At 40.4% G+C, this 12,745-nt stretch overlaps 1 long non-coding RNA gene across 5 annotated transcripts in view; it reads left to right on the top strand.

The window, feature by feature from the left end:
* LOC118166496 overlaps nt 1-12,745 on the top strand; it is an 87,172-nt gene that overhangs the window by 40,462 nt on the left and 33,965 nt on the right. For all 5 annotated transcript variants that reach the window (XR_004750533.1, XR_004750531.1, XR_004750532.1 and 2 more), the window contains 2 exons: nt 10,509-10,584; nt 12,296-12,385. This is a non-coding gene — a long non-coding RNA (uncharacterized LOC118166496). The remainder of the gene's footprint in view (nt 1-10,508; nt 10,585-12,295; nt 12,386-12,745) is intronic.

Below are 12,745 nucleotides of genomic sequence, written 5' to 3'. Positions count from 1 at the left end.
TGTTTAAAAGGGCTATCTTCCTTCGGTGTGCCTGCCAGTCAATGTGAGGAATTCAAGTACATTATTCCAGCGCAGTGCCTTGGAATTGTTCAATTCTCCATCCTGAGGAATGGCTGAGGTGCTGCTAGTACATTTTCAGTTTCAATTCTGCAACTAACAAAATAGACATGCAAATTCTCCTTGATATGGTGATTTTTTTTATTTTTATTTATTTTTATTTATTTTTTGCTTTTGAATAGTACCATAACGCCTGACATCCCCTTAGGGAAAGACAGTAAAATACATAGCAGCTAGAAAATACTTTAACTTTGTATTCTGTACATTGATTGGCATGCCCCCATTTGGTATAATGATGGTTTACACCAACTGAGAATTTGATTCCTGGAGCTGGCACCTAATTCCTTCCTTAGTCAGGAGGAAGAGATTCAACCCCTCATCTGCTGTCCCACTGAACTTGTAATAATTTACTGATCTTGGGTGTAATCCTTTGGGATGCTGAGTACTCCCATGGGTGCTTAAATCAGGGTAGCAGATGGCTTGTGATACTTCTTAGAACTGGGCACTTCATTAGCTAAAATTTAAAACATAAAATACTTTAAAAACACTTCTCAAAAACATTTTTCTTGGCTTAGGAAGGATTTTTACCCTTTTTATAAAAACAGCAACTAAAGAAGTATCTGTTAGTTGCTGTGACATTTGCTATAAACCTAGCTGTACACAACATTGCTGTTATGTTCTTTCTGGCTATTAAGGGCTCATTAAAAAAATTAAAGTCTCTACAACTTACAATATTTTCCATTGAAATAGCGTGTTAACACATTTCTTTAATCAGTGTGTAACTGTCAAGGGAAAGAACAATTCATCTAGTATATGCATACATTAGAAAAAAAATTATCAGATTTAATTTTATTTGTTTTATATTCAGGTCTTTTTTGAAGGAATTCCTGCAGGGAAATGGTTAATCTATTTTTAACTAAAGCTTACTTTTGTAATCTATCCAGTGCTTAGAGTTCTGTCATTGATCTATGATTTATGTGATTTAAACCACCTCTTGGCTGTAACATTGGTTTCTATCCAAGATGCTGAGCTGAATACTAATTACAAGATCAAATTTATGCTGTTGGGCTAAGCAGCTGAAGGAGCTTTCCATGCAGGACTCCCTTAAACCATGCCACCATTGAGCATTAGTGAAATATTTGGTGGGGGGGAAGGGAAAAATACTGGAAAAGAGAAAAAATATTGCAGGAAAACTGAAGTGTCCTCTGAAAGCTTTATTTTTAGTTCTGTTGAATGACTGTACAGAGCTATATGCAGATATTCGGTGTGTGTAAGTCTGTGAATATGCACATGGTTAGGTATTTCCAACAGAATCTGACTAATTCACCCTAATGAGTGGGAAACCCATTGAGAAAAGCCAAATGGCATGAGTAAGCAAACAAATAAATAAGATTGAAGATATTTTATTTCAATACATACTTTATGCCTTTATTTTGACAAGTATCATGTTGTCAGAATGATTTATGATATTTCATAGCGTATCAGTAAATGCACTGTAGTATGTTTTCTTTCAGTAAGAAGGTCTCGGTAACAATAGCTTTGCTTTACCTCTCCTTACAACATCTTTGCTGAGAAAAAAGCCAAGAACACCATTTTTATAGAAAATACAGGTCTTAGGGTTTCTTTCTGTAAGAATGAGTAACACTGTTCCCTTTGCCTGCATCACCTTGGCAGAGGAGGTCGCAATGGCAGCGATATTCTGGAGTATGGGCAGTCAAAACATGTTCAAACAGCTCTGAATCCAAAATACAGTTTGAATAAAAATGAATTTTTCTATAGGAATTTTGTTGATCGTTCAGTTTTGAGACAAAGTATGTTCCAGTGACTCATTCGACTTTCATCTGTGTTGGTATAATGTTGATATGTTTCATTTTAATGACGCTGAAATGTTTTAATCTGTTCAGGATTCCGTTTTGTATTTGTGGTGCTGTTCTCCCTTTTACTGTATGCTTTGGTTTATGTTTTGTTACATTTGGATCATTTTAACAGTCGCAGACTACAACAACTGCATATTATTAAAATGTAACTTTTTCATAAAATGTCCTCATAACTTCAATTTTAGAGGAATCTTTTAAGATTTCATTTCCCTTCTGCACAAAGGGACTTGTCAAAATAAAGGAATTTCTCACAGAACAGAAATTTCCAAATCTTTACCTTTTTTTTTTTTTTTTTTTTTTTTTTTTTTACTTCTGAGTGGCGAATTACTGTGCCCTCAGGGCTCTGGAGATGCAGTCTTGGCCAACAGACGAATGTACAGGATGCAGGTGAAGTAGGGGGAACGATTAGGATACACTTTGGTTTTCCCTGTGACATCTGTGTTGCCCTGGGTGAGGGTTATTTCAAGATCCCCTTTCTCCCCTCCATGAGGCTGCAGCGGCCCCCCCTGCTGCTGAGCCAGGATTTTTATATCTATGCTATGGTGTTTTAAAGAAATTTGCAGTCTGCCTACATATGAAATGATTGTCTTGAACCTTGTTCAACTGGATGTGTGTGCTCGCATGCCTCCACTCCTGCAAAGGTTACAGCATTGTGCCTGGAGTCAGCAGGCCATCGTGCTTGGTCTGTAGGAGGCCCTTTAGTGTGGAATTAGTTCCCTTTTATCTTCATTCTTGCTCACTTTAAAAACAAAAACCAAAACAAATAAAAAAACAGAAACAGAAATAAAACAAACAGAAAACCTTGAAAAAGTTTCTTCCAAGGGCATTTTTAGACTAACGATCTCTTGTTGCCTATCTGTTGCTTACTGTCTCCTTCATTTCTTGTTTCTCTCAATGTGGAGAAGCTCTTATTCCAGTTAGACATTTTGGCTTTTAAAAATTACATTTGCTTATATTCCACTTGATGTCATACTTGCTTTTCTCTGTGCATTGTTATAAATATTTTTCAATATGAATAATACACATTGCATAAGTTTGGTCAAAGGTGAATCTATGGTGTATGTCATGGAAGTGAGATGTGCTTGGAAACAGTTTTACTAAGAGGAGCCACAGTTCATGATTACATTTATGTATATTGCTCTCCTGCGATGCAGTCCTTACCCACCCCATCTGTAGGTGTGCTAGGTTACATATCTAAATGCTGCTAGCAGTGGCGATGGATTGCCTTGCAGTCTTACAGCTGCAAAATGGAGGCTATTAAAAAAATCAGGATGAGCCCAGGCACCTTGAAGAAGCTGCACATTGTGGCTGTAATTGTGACTGGGACATTCTGCAAGCTCACCGTAGCCGTAGTATGTGACACACGTTCCCTTACTGCTTATGCAGGGAAATAATTTGCACTATCGGTGGTGGTGTTGATCTTGAATGAGACTAGGTAAAACACAAGTGAAGATGGGTCTTCAGTTAATTTCTGTCATGGTCTGGGGGACTTCAAAGGAATTATTTTACTGAAAGCCTCATTAAATGAATTGGATATTTTACTACACCGGGCACCATCACAGCAGTTCTTTATGGCTGGCTCCTGCGCTGTCTCCCCTGTGCCTCCAAGCATGCAAGTTCCCACCCGTGTCCCAGTCCCACGGTGTGCCCTGACAGTCACAGCCACCAACACTGAATCCACACAGTGAGTCTGAGGTGTCCATACCATGAACATCTCCATGGCTCTGGGGTGCCATGGGCCAGCGGGTGCTCAAAATGGACGTGTTCGAATGGGAGAGCTGCCACCGGGACGCGGCAGGGATGGCCAGGGCTGCCCTGCAGGACATCCCACACCGGTGTGTGCCTAGGGATGGGGTGACAAACTGGGGGACAGCCTGTGTGTTTGTAGCTTGAGCAGTGCAAGTCTGACATTTGGGAGTTGTGATGGAGAGCGACAAGGTCTGGGAGAGCAACACGGTGTTTCATGTTGTGCTTTGACCTTGCCTGTAGCCACCACGTAAGCTGGAGATGTGGGATCAGGATTGTGTTAGTCCATCCCTCTGGAGCAAAAGCTGGCAGGACTGATGCTGTGGATGTGCCTGCCCTCGGGACCCCTGTGCTGTACAGCCAGGGGTCTGGGTGTGAGCCGGGCCTTTCCGCCCTTCGCCAGGGCTCCGCCTGCATTACACTGTGCCTTACTCCACTTCTACAGAGCAGAAAGTCAGTGAAGTGGAAAGAGGTTCCGTACGTTATCTAATAAAATAGCATTCTAGAGGTAACAGACAATATTTTGAATATATGTGTAGTAAATGTGTTTTCTCTTTTCTCTTATTTGCAGTAGAACTGTTAAATTAATGATTGCTGCTTTGACAATAAAGTGGGGGGATTTCCACTGAAGGTACAAAAAAATTAGTATCATGTAGATTTAACACATATATGTGGCTTGCATATATTTAAAATGTGCTTCCTGTATGCCATTAAAGCTGATTATTTGTATACCTTCATGTATACAAACCACAGAAATTATACACAACATGATTTATGGGAAGAGAGGGCATTTTGGGAAGGCTTTTTTGGATAGTGGTTAATTAGTGCTGCCTGTCTTGACGATGTGAAGAGGTCATAATGCACCCTCAGGAGAGCCCTGCTATCACCTTGATAGAGTCACCTTTCCCAGGTTGAGAAGAGGAATCTGTCTGCAGCCATTCTGGGGATTCTTGTGCAGTTTTCTAGCCATGCTGCATGCGTGCACACATGCTGGGGTGTGCTTGCTGACTGCTGTCAGAAAGTCTTTGGCTGATGTCAACTTCCCATGGCTCCATCCTTCCTCTAAAATTTTTGCCTTTTCCTCTCACAAACCTCGTGTACACTAGCTCTAATGTGTCCTTTGAGACCGTACTTCCCTGCCTGTTCCCACAGAATATCAGTTTGTCTGCACAAAGCTATTAGGTCTATGGTGACAGTTACTTAAAGCTTTGTTGAGGTGCCACGTTACCCTCAAAACTCTGAAGTTTCCTGCGTGTCTTCAGGAAAAGTTTTGGAATGGAATTCCTGTGAATATCATATTTTCCTTTCAACCAACAACCCTACAGATCAGGCTTGGATAGTGTGCTGGTGAGTGAATTTAATCTAATGCAGCACTTTTGTAACTGCCAATTCTAACGTCTCTTCCTAAAAATTTGTGATTTATAGGAAAGGGAGCAAAATCCCACGCTGCACAGTGATAACAATATGCTGGCCACCGGTTTTCTCTCCTTCTCTCTTGTGACAAGAGAATTTCAGATTTTCATAATATTTTTCTATCCTTGATTAAGAAGGGCTGCTTACTAATCCAACAAATGTAAAATTGTTTGAAGAGTAAAAGGATTGAAGTCAACCCAAGCTAGTGAAAATCCAAAAAGAGAAGGACCTACCATACAAATCAGTTGTTTTGCCCTTGGGAATGCAGTTATCAACAACAACAACAAAAAGATGTTTCTCCTTGAGTTTAAGCACTAATCCTAGTGAATAGAAACAACAGAGAAATATAAGTTACAGACAGCAATGCAGGACGTGGGATGCCCTTCTTATGGAAGAACCAGCACCAGCAGGCCTTATGCACTGCCTGGTTTTCAGGGAAAATGCATACAAGTTAGGATATAATACATAAATAAGCACAGAGCACTGTCATTTTTGCAATTTCTATTAATTTCTGCAAAATTAATAGAACCTAGGGTGAGTTACTTGATAAAACTGAGCAGACAAAGTGTGTGTAACTATCCGTAGAGTTGCTGACATGATGAATGATGATGGATCTAAACTCATCTGAAGTTCTTTAGGAATAATAGCAGCATAAAGTAATTTCTATAGGGTGCTTAAATGTGCTCGAAACATAACAGTATATTGAAGGTTGTGCATTATGCTAAGAGTGACAAGTATTTATGATTGGAAGGTCTCTGTGTTGGTTTTATCACTTTTTGTGTAACTTTTCTTGGTTCTTTAATCTATTGACTTAAAGACCTATCCAGAGATTAAAAAAAAAAAGAAAAAAAAGAAAAAAAAAAAAAAGCTAGTTCATGTAATTGTATTGCAGAGATAGTAAATACCCTCTTACCTCAAGAAAATCAGCGGCCTGATACTACACAGGTGTTTTTCTTCTGGAGTAATGAGTGCCCTCATTCAAGAACAGCTGGTGAGGGAGGTGCCTGGTGCTAGTGTAAGCGTGGCCCAGCAAGGCAGCTGTGTGTGTGTGTGCTGCTGCTCACTGCCTTCCCATCAATGAGAAAAAAAATCCTAGCATCCAATGCCTGTTGCATCTAGAGAGTTTTACGTTAATGCAATTGCAGATGTAGTTGAGGAAATTAAAATTAAAAAGTGTCTTTTAATTTACAGTCACACTTGTGGTTAAAAGTGGCAGCTGAAATAAAATATGGCTGTAACAATACTGATTTGTCAGAGTACTAAAAATCTACAAACCTGTAAGGGGGCTGAGGTGGAATTTTAAAAGAGGTGCCTGCTCTGATAAACTTCTTGCCTTCCAGCTGTCTTTGTGTCTCTGGGATATTGTTGGTCTTGCTCAAAAGCAGGAGAATGGAAAATCACGGTCAGTCTGTTTTGCCAGTGCTGGCTGTTTCTATTTATGGCCTTATAAGAACATATCTGTGATTTTCGTTATTATTATTTTTTTAAAATGTGTGACAAATACAGTTTATGTTTCTCTTGAGTATGATGAAAGAGGAGAAACTTTTGTGTGATACATAGATCAGTTTGCGAGACCTTAATGTTTTTGGTTTTCCCTAGCCCTTTCTAGCCTACCGCAGCAATCTGTTCTTTGACTGCTAGGTCATGCCAGTCCTCCTAGGTCTACAAGAGCCTTTGAGACAGAGCTAATTTTTTCAGCACTGACTATAGAAGCTTGTGATTGTAGATCCGAATGTCCCTTTTTCAACTCTGCTACCAGTGACCCACTGCATAGTAAGTGTCTCGCATTATAAAGTGGTTATTCACAACGGGGTTTGCCCAATGCTATCTGGACAGTGGGAGATGCTTTCCTGGCAATGGGATGTGAACATCATGGGGCAGATCTTCAGCCAGTATACATCCTGCTTGGTCCTGCAGCTCAATGGACTTCTGTTAATTCATGTGGAAAACGTACGGCCCCAGCAAGATTACAAAGTTCAGTGTTCTTGACTGAGAGCAATACTTTACAGTCAAGATCGAAAACTCTTTCTACAATTCCCCTGAATTTTGACTGTTACATATGTCCTTTATATTGTTATATACCAAAAGCTATGATATTCTCCACGACACCTTTGAGGGAAGTTTTGTGTGATCTTTCTTTCTCTTTTATTAGCTTATTGCATTTCCATATGAGTAGGAATACTGAGCCCTGAAAGCACACCTGGACCCTCTGCTCATGCCATGTATTCATTTTGTACAGAGATTAAACTCCACTAATTCTGGCATGTCCATCATTACCGTAGCAACCACTCAGGACTTTATTTGCTTATTCTTGAAGAGCCTCAATCTTTTATTTTTAATGTAGTTGCACTGAAATCTTGAGGAAACTCTCCTAGCTGATGGATTGCCCTCTAACAGCCACGTTTGCAGGACAGATTGAAGTGCCTTTGCTGTGGGCAAATTTCTCTTCTCATTTTGGTGGCGATGTACTTAAAGTTGGAATTTCCTTGTGCTTGAACAAATCCCATGAGACAGGATTTGCAGCGCTCCTTTAGGTCAGTGCAGTGCAGCCAAGCACCCTCCAGGCGGTGCAGCCTTCCTCTGCTCCCTGCGAATGCAAGCAAGGTATTTGGAAAGATGAATTGTGTGTTGTTGTATGCCTCTGCAGGCAACGATAAATTGGGTAAACATGTATGAAGCTTTTATATCGCACCAAAGTGCCTGTTTTCAGCCAGAGAATAAACCCTTTGTCTTTCCGTCAAATACATCAGCTGAGGGTCTCCCCTCTTCTGTAATCCTCACTCCTGATTCCAGCAGCACTGGCAGTGATGCTGCTGATAGCATCGGTGATGGCAGGCATGGAGCAGGCTCCCATGAGGTCCCTGACTTCTGTCTTAACACATGACTTTCCCTGTAATCCAGTTGTCAGTACCCAAGCACGGACGTGTCTCAAAACTTTGCCATGTTTGATTGGTTCCATTATTAGTATATGCAGCTATACACCTTCCTTATTTAAATTTTATTTTACTTGTTGCATGGATGCCTATAAATTCATCTCAAAGACCTTCCCCTCTTCCCAGGCACACTTATCTTTACTGCTGTGGAACATCCTTAGGGGATTTTGTCAACTTGAAAGATAATCAATGAAAAAGAAAAGAAGCAGTTTCAGGTAGCAAGTTGGCCCTTGAGTGCCCCAGTCAAGTTTTGTGTTTATGCACTGATTTTCTCATTGGATTTTTTTTACATGATTTTCCTCACCTTGTTACTTTATGTATGTCCATGTGGAAAACAAAATGGAATGGTCAGGAAGAAATGTGAAAGCTGGTGGCACACCAAATGCTGCCAGATGCAGAAAGCAAGCAAGGGTACAGAGGTTTAGTATTTCCCTGCTCCTCCATGCCCATCTCTTTTGCTCATAATAACTTATTACTTGAAGAAGTACTGGATACAGAAAAGACCAGAAAAACTTGGCTTTAGGAAGTTGGCTTTTCAGTGTGATTGAACTTTGCCATTACAAAGCTCGGTCACCATTCATGCAAAGACAAATGGTATCTACACAGAGTTAAATGTCAAATATGTGTTGTGAGCATGTCACAGTCATGAGCAGCATGCATTATAAATAGTTATAAGTCTATTGATTTGTGGGCAGCTGATTATAAAAAATCTGTTTCTCTATTGGACTCTGGAAAACGCATCTGAAAAAAGGCTTCAACCAAGCAGTGGTGCACCATTTGTGCTTGGCATTGGGCTGCCCTGATCTCACCTGCAGGTCCCTGCTCTGAGTTGGATCAAGAACCTGAAAACTGGGATATATTTTCAGCAACAGGCCCATCAAATATAAAGCTCTGTACTTATCTGAGAGCCATTTATGTAATTAGTGACATAAATGAGCTAACAACTGCCACATAGAGCCAACAACTACAGCTGTAGGCACATAAGTACTCCTTGCCCAAACATTACTCTGGAGCATGCATTATGCATAGTGATGTTCTCTAGGTCTTCCTCATTTACACAAGCAAGAAGCCTTAGCTCCAAGTCAATGTGAACCTTGCTGTCTCTCCTGGCTTACCTTGTATTACATATTTTCTTTCTCCTGTTGGTGCTATTTTGACCTTCTCCAGCAGAAGGTGTGATAGCCCTTCTTCAATGGAGTGCTGTGGGTTTAAGGTCTCCTTATTCAGCAGATGAGCGTCCCGCTCAAGATGCTTGCTTTTCTCTTGGCCTAAACTTAAGGATTACGTTGCTCTGTTGCAGTCACTTCTCTCTGTCAGTGAATACTGCTCCTTGACAGCAGCAGGCTATACTGTATATTCAAGCTTCGTAGATTCCATTAACATTTTGTTAATGAAATAGTGCTTTGTCAAAGAGTCTTGAAAACTTAAAAGGGTATTTAAGCTTCTTCCATGAGTCAATACCATATAATGTCAACATTGCCACGAAGGGATAATTCAGAGATGTCACGCAAAGCATGTGTTATGCCATTTACAGCGTAGGAAAACAGCTCAGCATTTATGTTGTTTAATCCATCTTCAAAAATCTTTTGTTCTGAAAAAGTTGAAGATCAATCTTGTCGGTATTTACTGACACAAAGCTGATGTAAGTCGCTGTGCTCCTATTGACTTCATCTGAGTTACAGTGATTTACCCCAGACTCAAATTAAGACCAAATTAGGCACATGAAGGACTTAATTTCAAATTTATGAAGAATATAGAGTTGCAAATGGAAATATGGCTAAAAGCAGAGTGAAGTAAATAGTTTGAAATGATCTGGGAAGGTACAGAAACAATTTGTTGATACTTAGAGAAAAGCAACATTATATAAGACTTTGCACTTATGAAATAATGTACTTTTCTGGTTAGAAGTATACATGAAATAGGGAAATAGAGTTCAGACCTGAGCTCTGACAATGAGGTAGGACACGTCGACTCTGGGGCTAATTTCCAAAATGTGTCTGCTGCAGTATCCTGGGTTTGCATCACTGTCTCACTGAGTCTGACTGAGGTGCTCATGAAATCCCTCCTTCCCTTTCTCCTTCCTTCCCTCCTTCGTTATTGGAGTAATTCTGTAATCGTACCCATCGTGCAAGGAAGGAGTTTCATCCCACTGAGCATTGCAGTAATGCTGTTTGTTTTACCCTTGTACTTTTTATTCCTTTTCCAGTAAAGCTTTATATAATATAGTTGAATGTAATGAAAGGAAGCCTCAGCTTTCTTTGAAGAAAATAGACTGCCTTACTTCGTATTTGCCTGAATATGAAGCACTTTCCCATGATTATTCCTTAGCTGTGTTAAATCTTTTTCTGTTTCAGACTTTCCAGATATATGGGGTCACTTCTGCAACACGCAGAATGATGTAAAGTTCTTTAAAAATAATTCATGTATCTCGGTGGCAAAGGTTTGTGTTTCATTCTCATTCAGGATTTTTCTTTCAACCCAGGCATTGTACAGACAGGCAGCAATGCAGACCTGCTGGAGGAGCTCAGCAGGAGGAGAGCCCGTGCTGCACCAGCAACGTGAGTGAGCAGGGGCAATATCCTCATGCTGTATTACTGCTGGCAGGTCAGGTATGCCGAGGTAGCTTGCAGAATCTTTCTGAGTAAGGGATACTTTCTGGCTTGATTGCACACAGCGGGAAGAAAAATAGTATGAGGCTCCTCATGTGTACTTTTATGCTGTTTCACAGCCTGGGAAACATATGGAGCATAAAACAATTGCTCTTTCTGTGAAGAGCTATGGAGGGCTTGCAGCCTCATTGCTCCAGGTGAGGTCACTGCAAGAACAACAAAAGTGAGAATAAAATATGGGAAAAAAACTCACAATGAAAATACAGGCTTTAAAACATTCTGAAAGCACGTTGTGCATATAGCATGTGTGCTGGCAGCCTTAAAGTATGAAAGGGTCTCAGTATGCTTAGCTCTTCTCAAGGTCTGCCTCACAGCAGCCATACACAATGACAGCGCAGTATGTACATAATCGTACAATTACATCAAGTTCTTGGAATTATCTCCCAGATCCCAGCATACTTGATCGGATACATTAAAAAGTAATGCACTTGCAGTGCTAAGTAGGAATGAAAATTTAAAAAAAACACAAATGTTACCTAAGGAATGGAATCAGACATAAAGTTTACGATCCATTTTGGCCTGCTGTTATAGACAGAACTTGGAGTAAGCCACTGAATCTGGAATACTGCAGTCAGCACTGCAGTAAAATGAAACGTGGAAATAGAGGCAATGCTTCAGATGAGTTGGAAAAAAATAACCCACCAAATATATACTTTGAATAAAAAGAATAAATTATATGGGGAGTGATGCCACTGTATAAGCAAAATGCTACTCAAAGACTGTCCCAAAGGCTTTACAGATTTTAATAAGACAACTGCAATATAAATAAAAGGAGTCTAAGAAAGGAGGGTGGAGGCTGCAGTGGAGGACGCTGCGTATTTTAACCTAGTACTTAAAAAATAAAAGAACAGAAGTTTTTGAAGACCTTAGATACTGAAGAACTGTTACAGATGGTGGAAACAGAGATGGGGTGTGTATCTGCAGCAGTAAGCATTTGAAGGAATGGGGAGGTGGGGAGGTGGCTAGTGCCAGATGAATGATGGCAGTGGGAGCAGGGACAGAGCTCTCTAACTTGGGACAGTGTGGGATTAAATCCCATAGATGGAACTGCCACCTCTCAGTAGCAAATGAGTCTTGCAGATGCAGAGCTACTTACATCTTATCAAAAAGCTGGTGTTACGAAGATTTAATCTAAATTGTTTTAAAAAAGAAGTCAAGTGTTTGGTGCAAAGCCTCCATAGATAATCTACAAGACTATTATGCTTCTGCTTCACTTAAAAATCCACTTCTGATTTCCCTAACATCATCAGTGACATTAAACATCTGTTGATCTGTTTGAGCATGAACCCTACATCTCTCTCTCTTCTCCATGTGGAAAATGGGAACTGTACTTCTATACTTTTCTACGTTTCCTGTGTAGATGGTGAACTCTGAGAAAAGCAGCTCTGTATTACTCTGTGGTTAGGCAGCACCCATCCCTGCAGAACTCTTATTTTATCCAGGGGCTTCTAGGTCTGACCACACAAAACAGGTAATTGCTGTCATTTGTGAAATGAGTGAAATATTTCCTATACATGACATTAGGGTAGTTAAAAGAAACCAGTATTTGTTACCACTCTCATATGTTAAACAAGAGCTTATTCTCATTTCCTTGTTTCAGGTGGTCTGAACAGAGGTCTGTGGTGGTCCAGCTCATTGGAAACTTTCATGCTTAAATCAGGAGGATGCTATAGTTGGAGCTAATCTGTGAGTAAGTTATCTGGAGGCCATTATGTCTCCTGTGGTTTTCGTTATTTTTTTTTTTTTTCCTGAAGGAGGCATTGCTTCGTGTGTGTCTGTGTGTGAGGGAAAGAGAGAAAGAGCATTGCCTAGAGGGTTTCAGTTATCACACAGTCTAAATATCCCTTATTTTTAGTTGGAGTCTTCTGAATATGAGATCCCACTACAGGTAGGTGAAGTGACCTCGTTGGTTTTGAATCTGCTCTTCCCTGGCAGATGCAAGGCTGCAGCTTTGAACAAGAACCCCCTCCTGCTCCATGCAAAGCTCTTTGAATTGCCCCTGATATGCTTCTAAGGCTCCCTGGTTGTGCGCGAGGCACTTTGAAGATGA

Source organism: Oxyura jamaicensis, chromosome 4, assembly GCF_011077185.1.
Source record: "Oxyura jamaicensis isolate SHBP4307 breed ruddy duck chromosome 4, BPBGC_Ojam_1.0, whole genome shotgun sequence".
Taxonomy (NCBI): domain Eukaryota; kingdom Metazoa; phylum Chordata; class Aves; order Anseriformes; family Anatidae; genus Oxyura; species Oxyura jamaicensis.
Note: the sequence above shows the minus strand (reverse complement) of the source record. Positions and strands in the feature narration are given on the sequence as shown.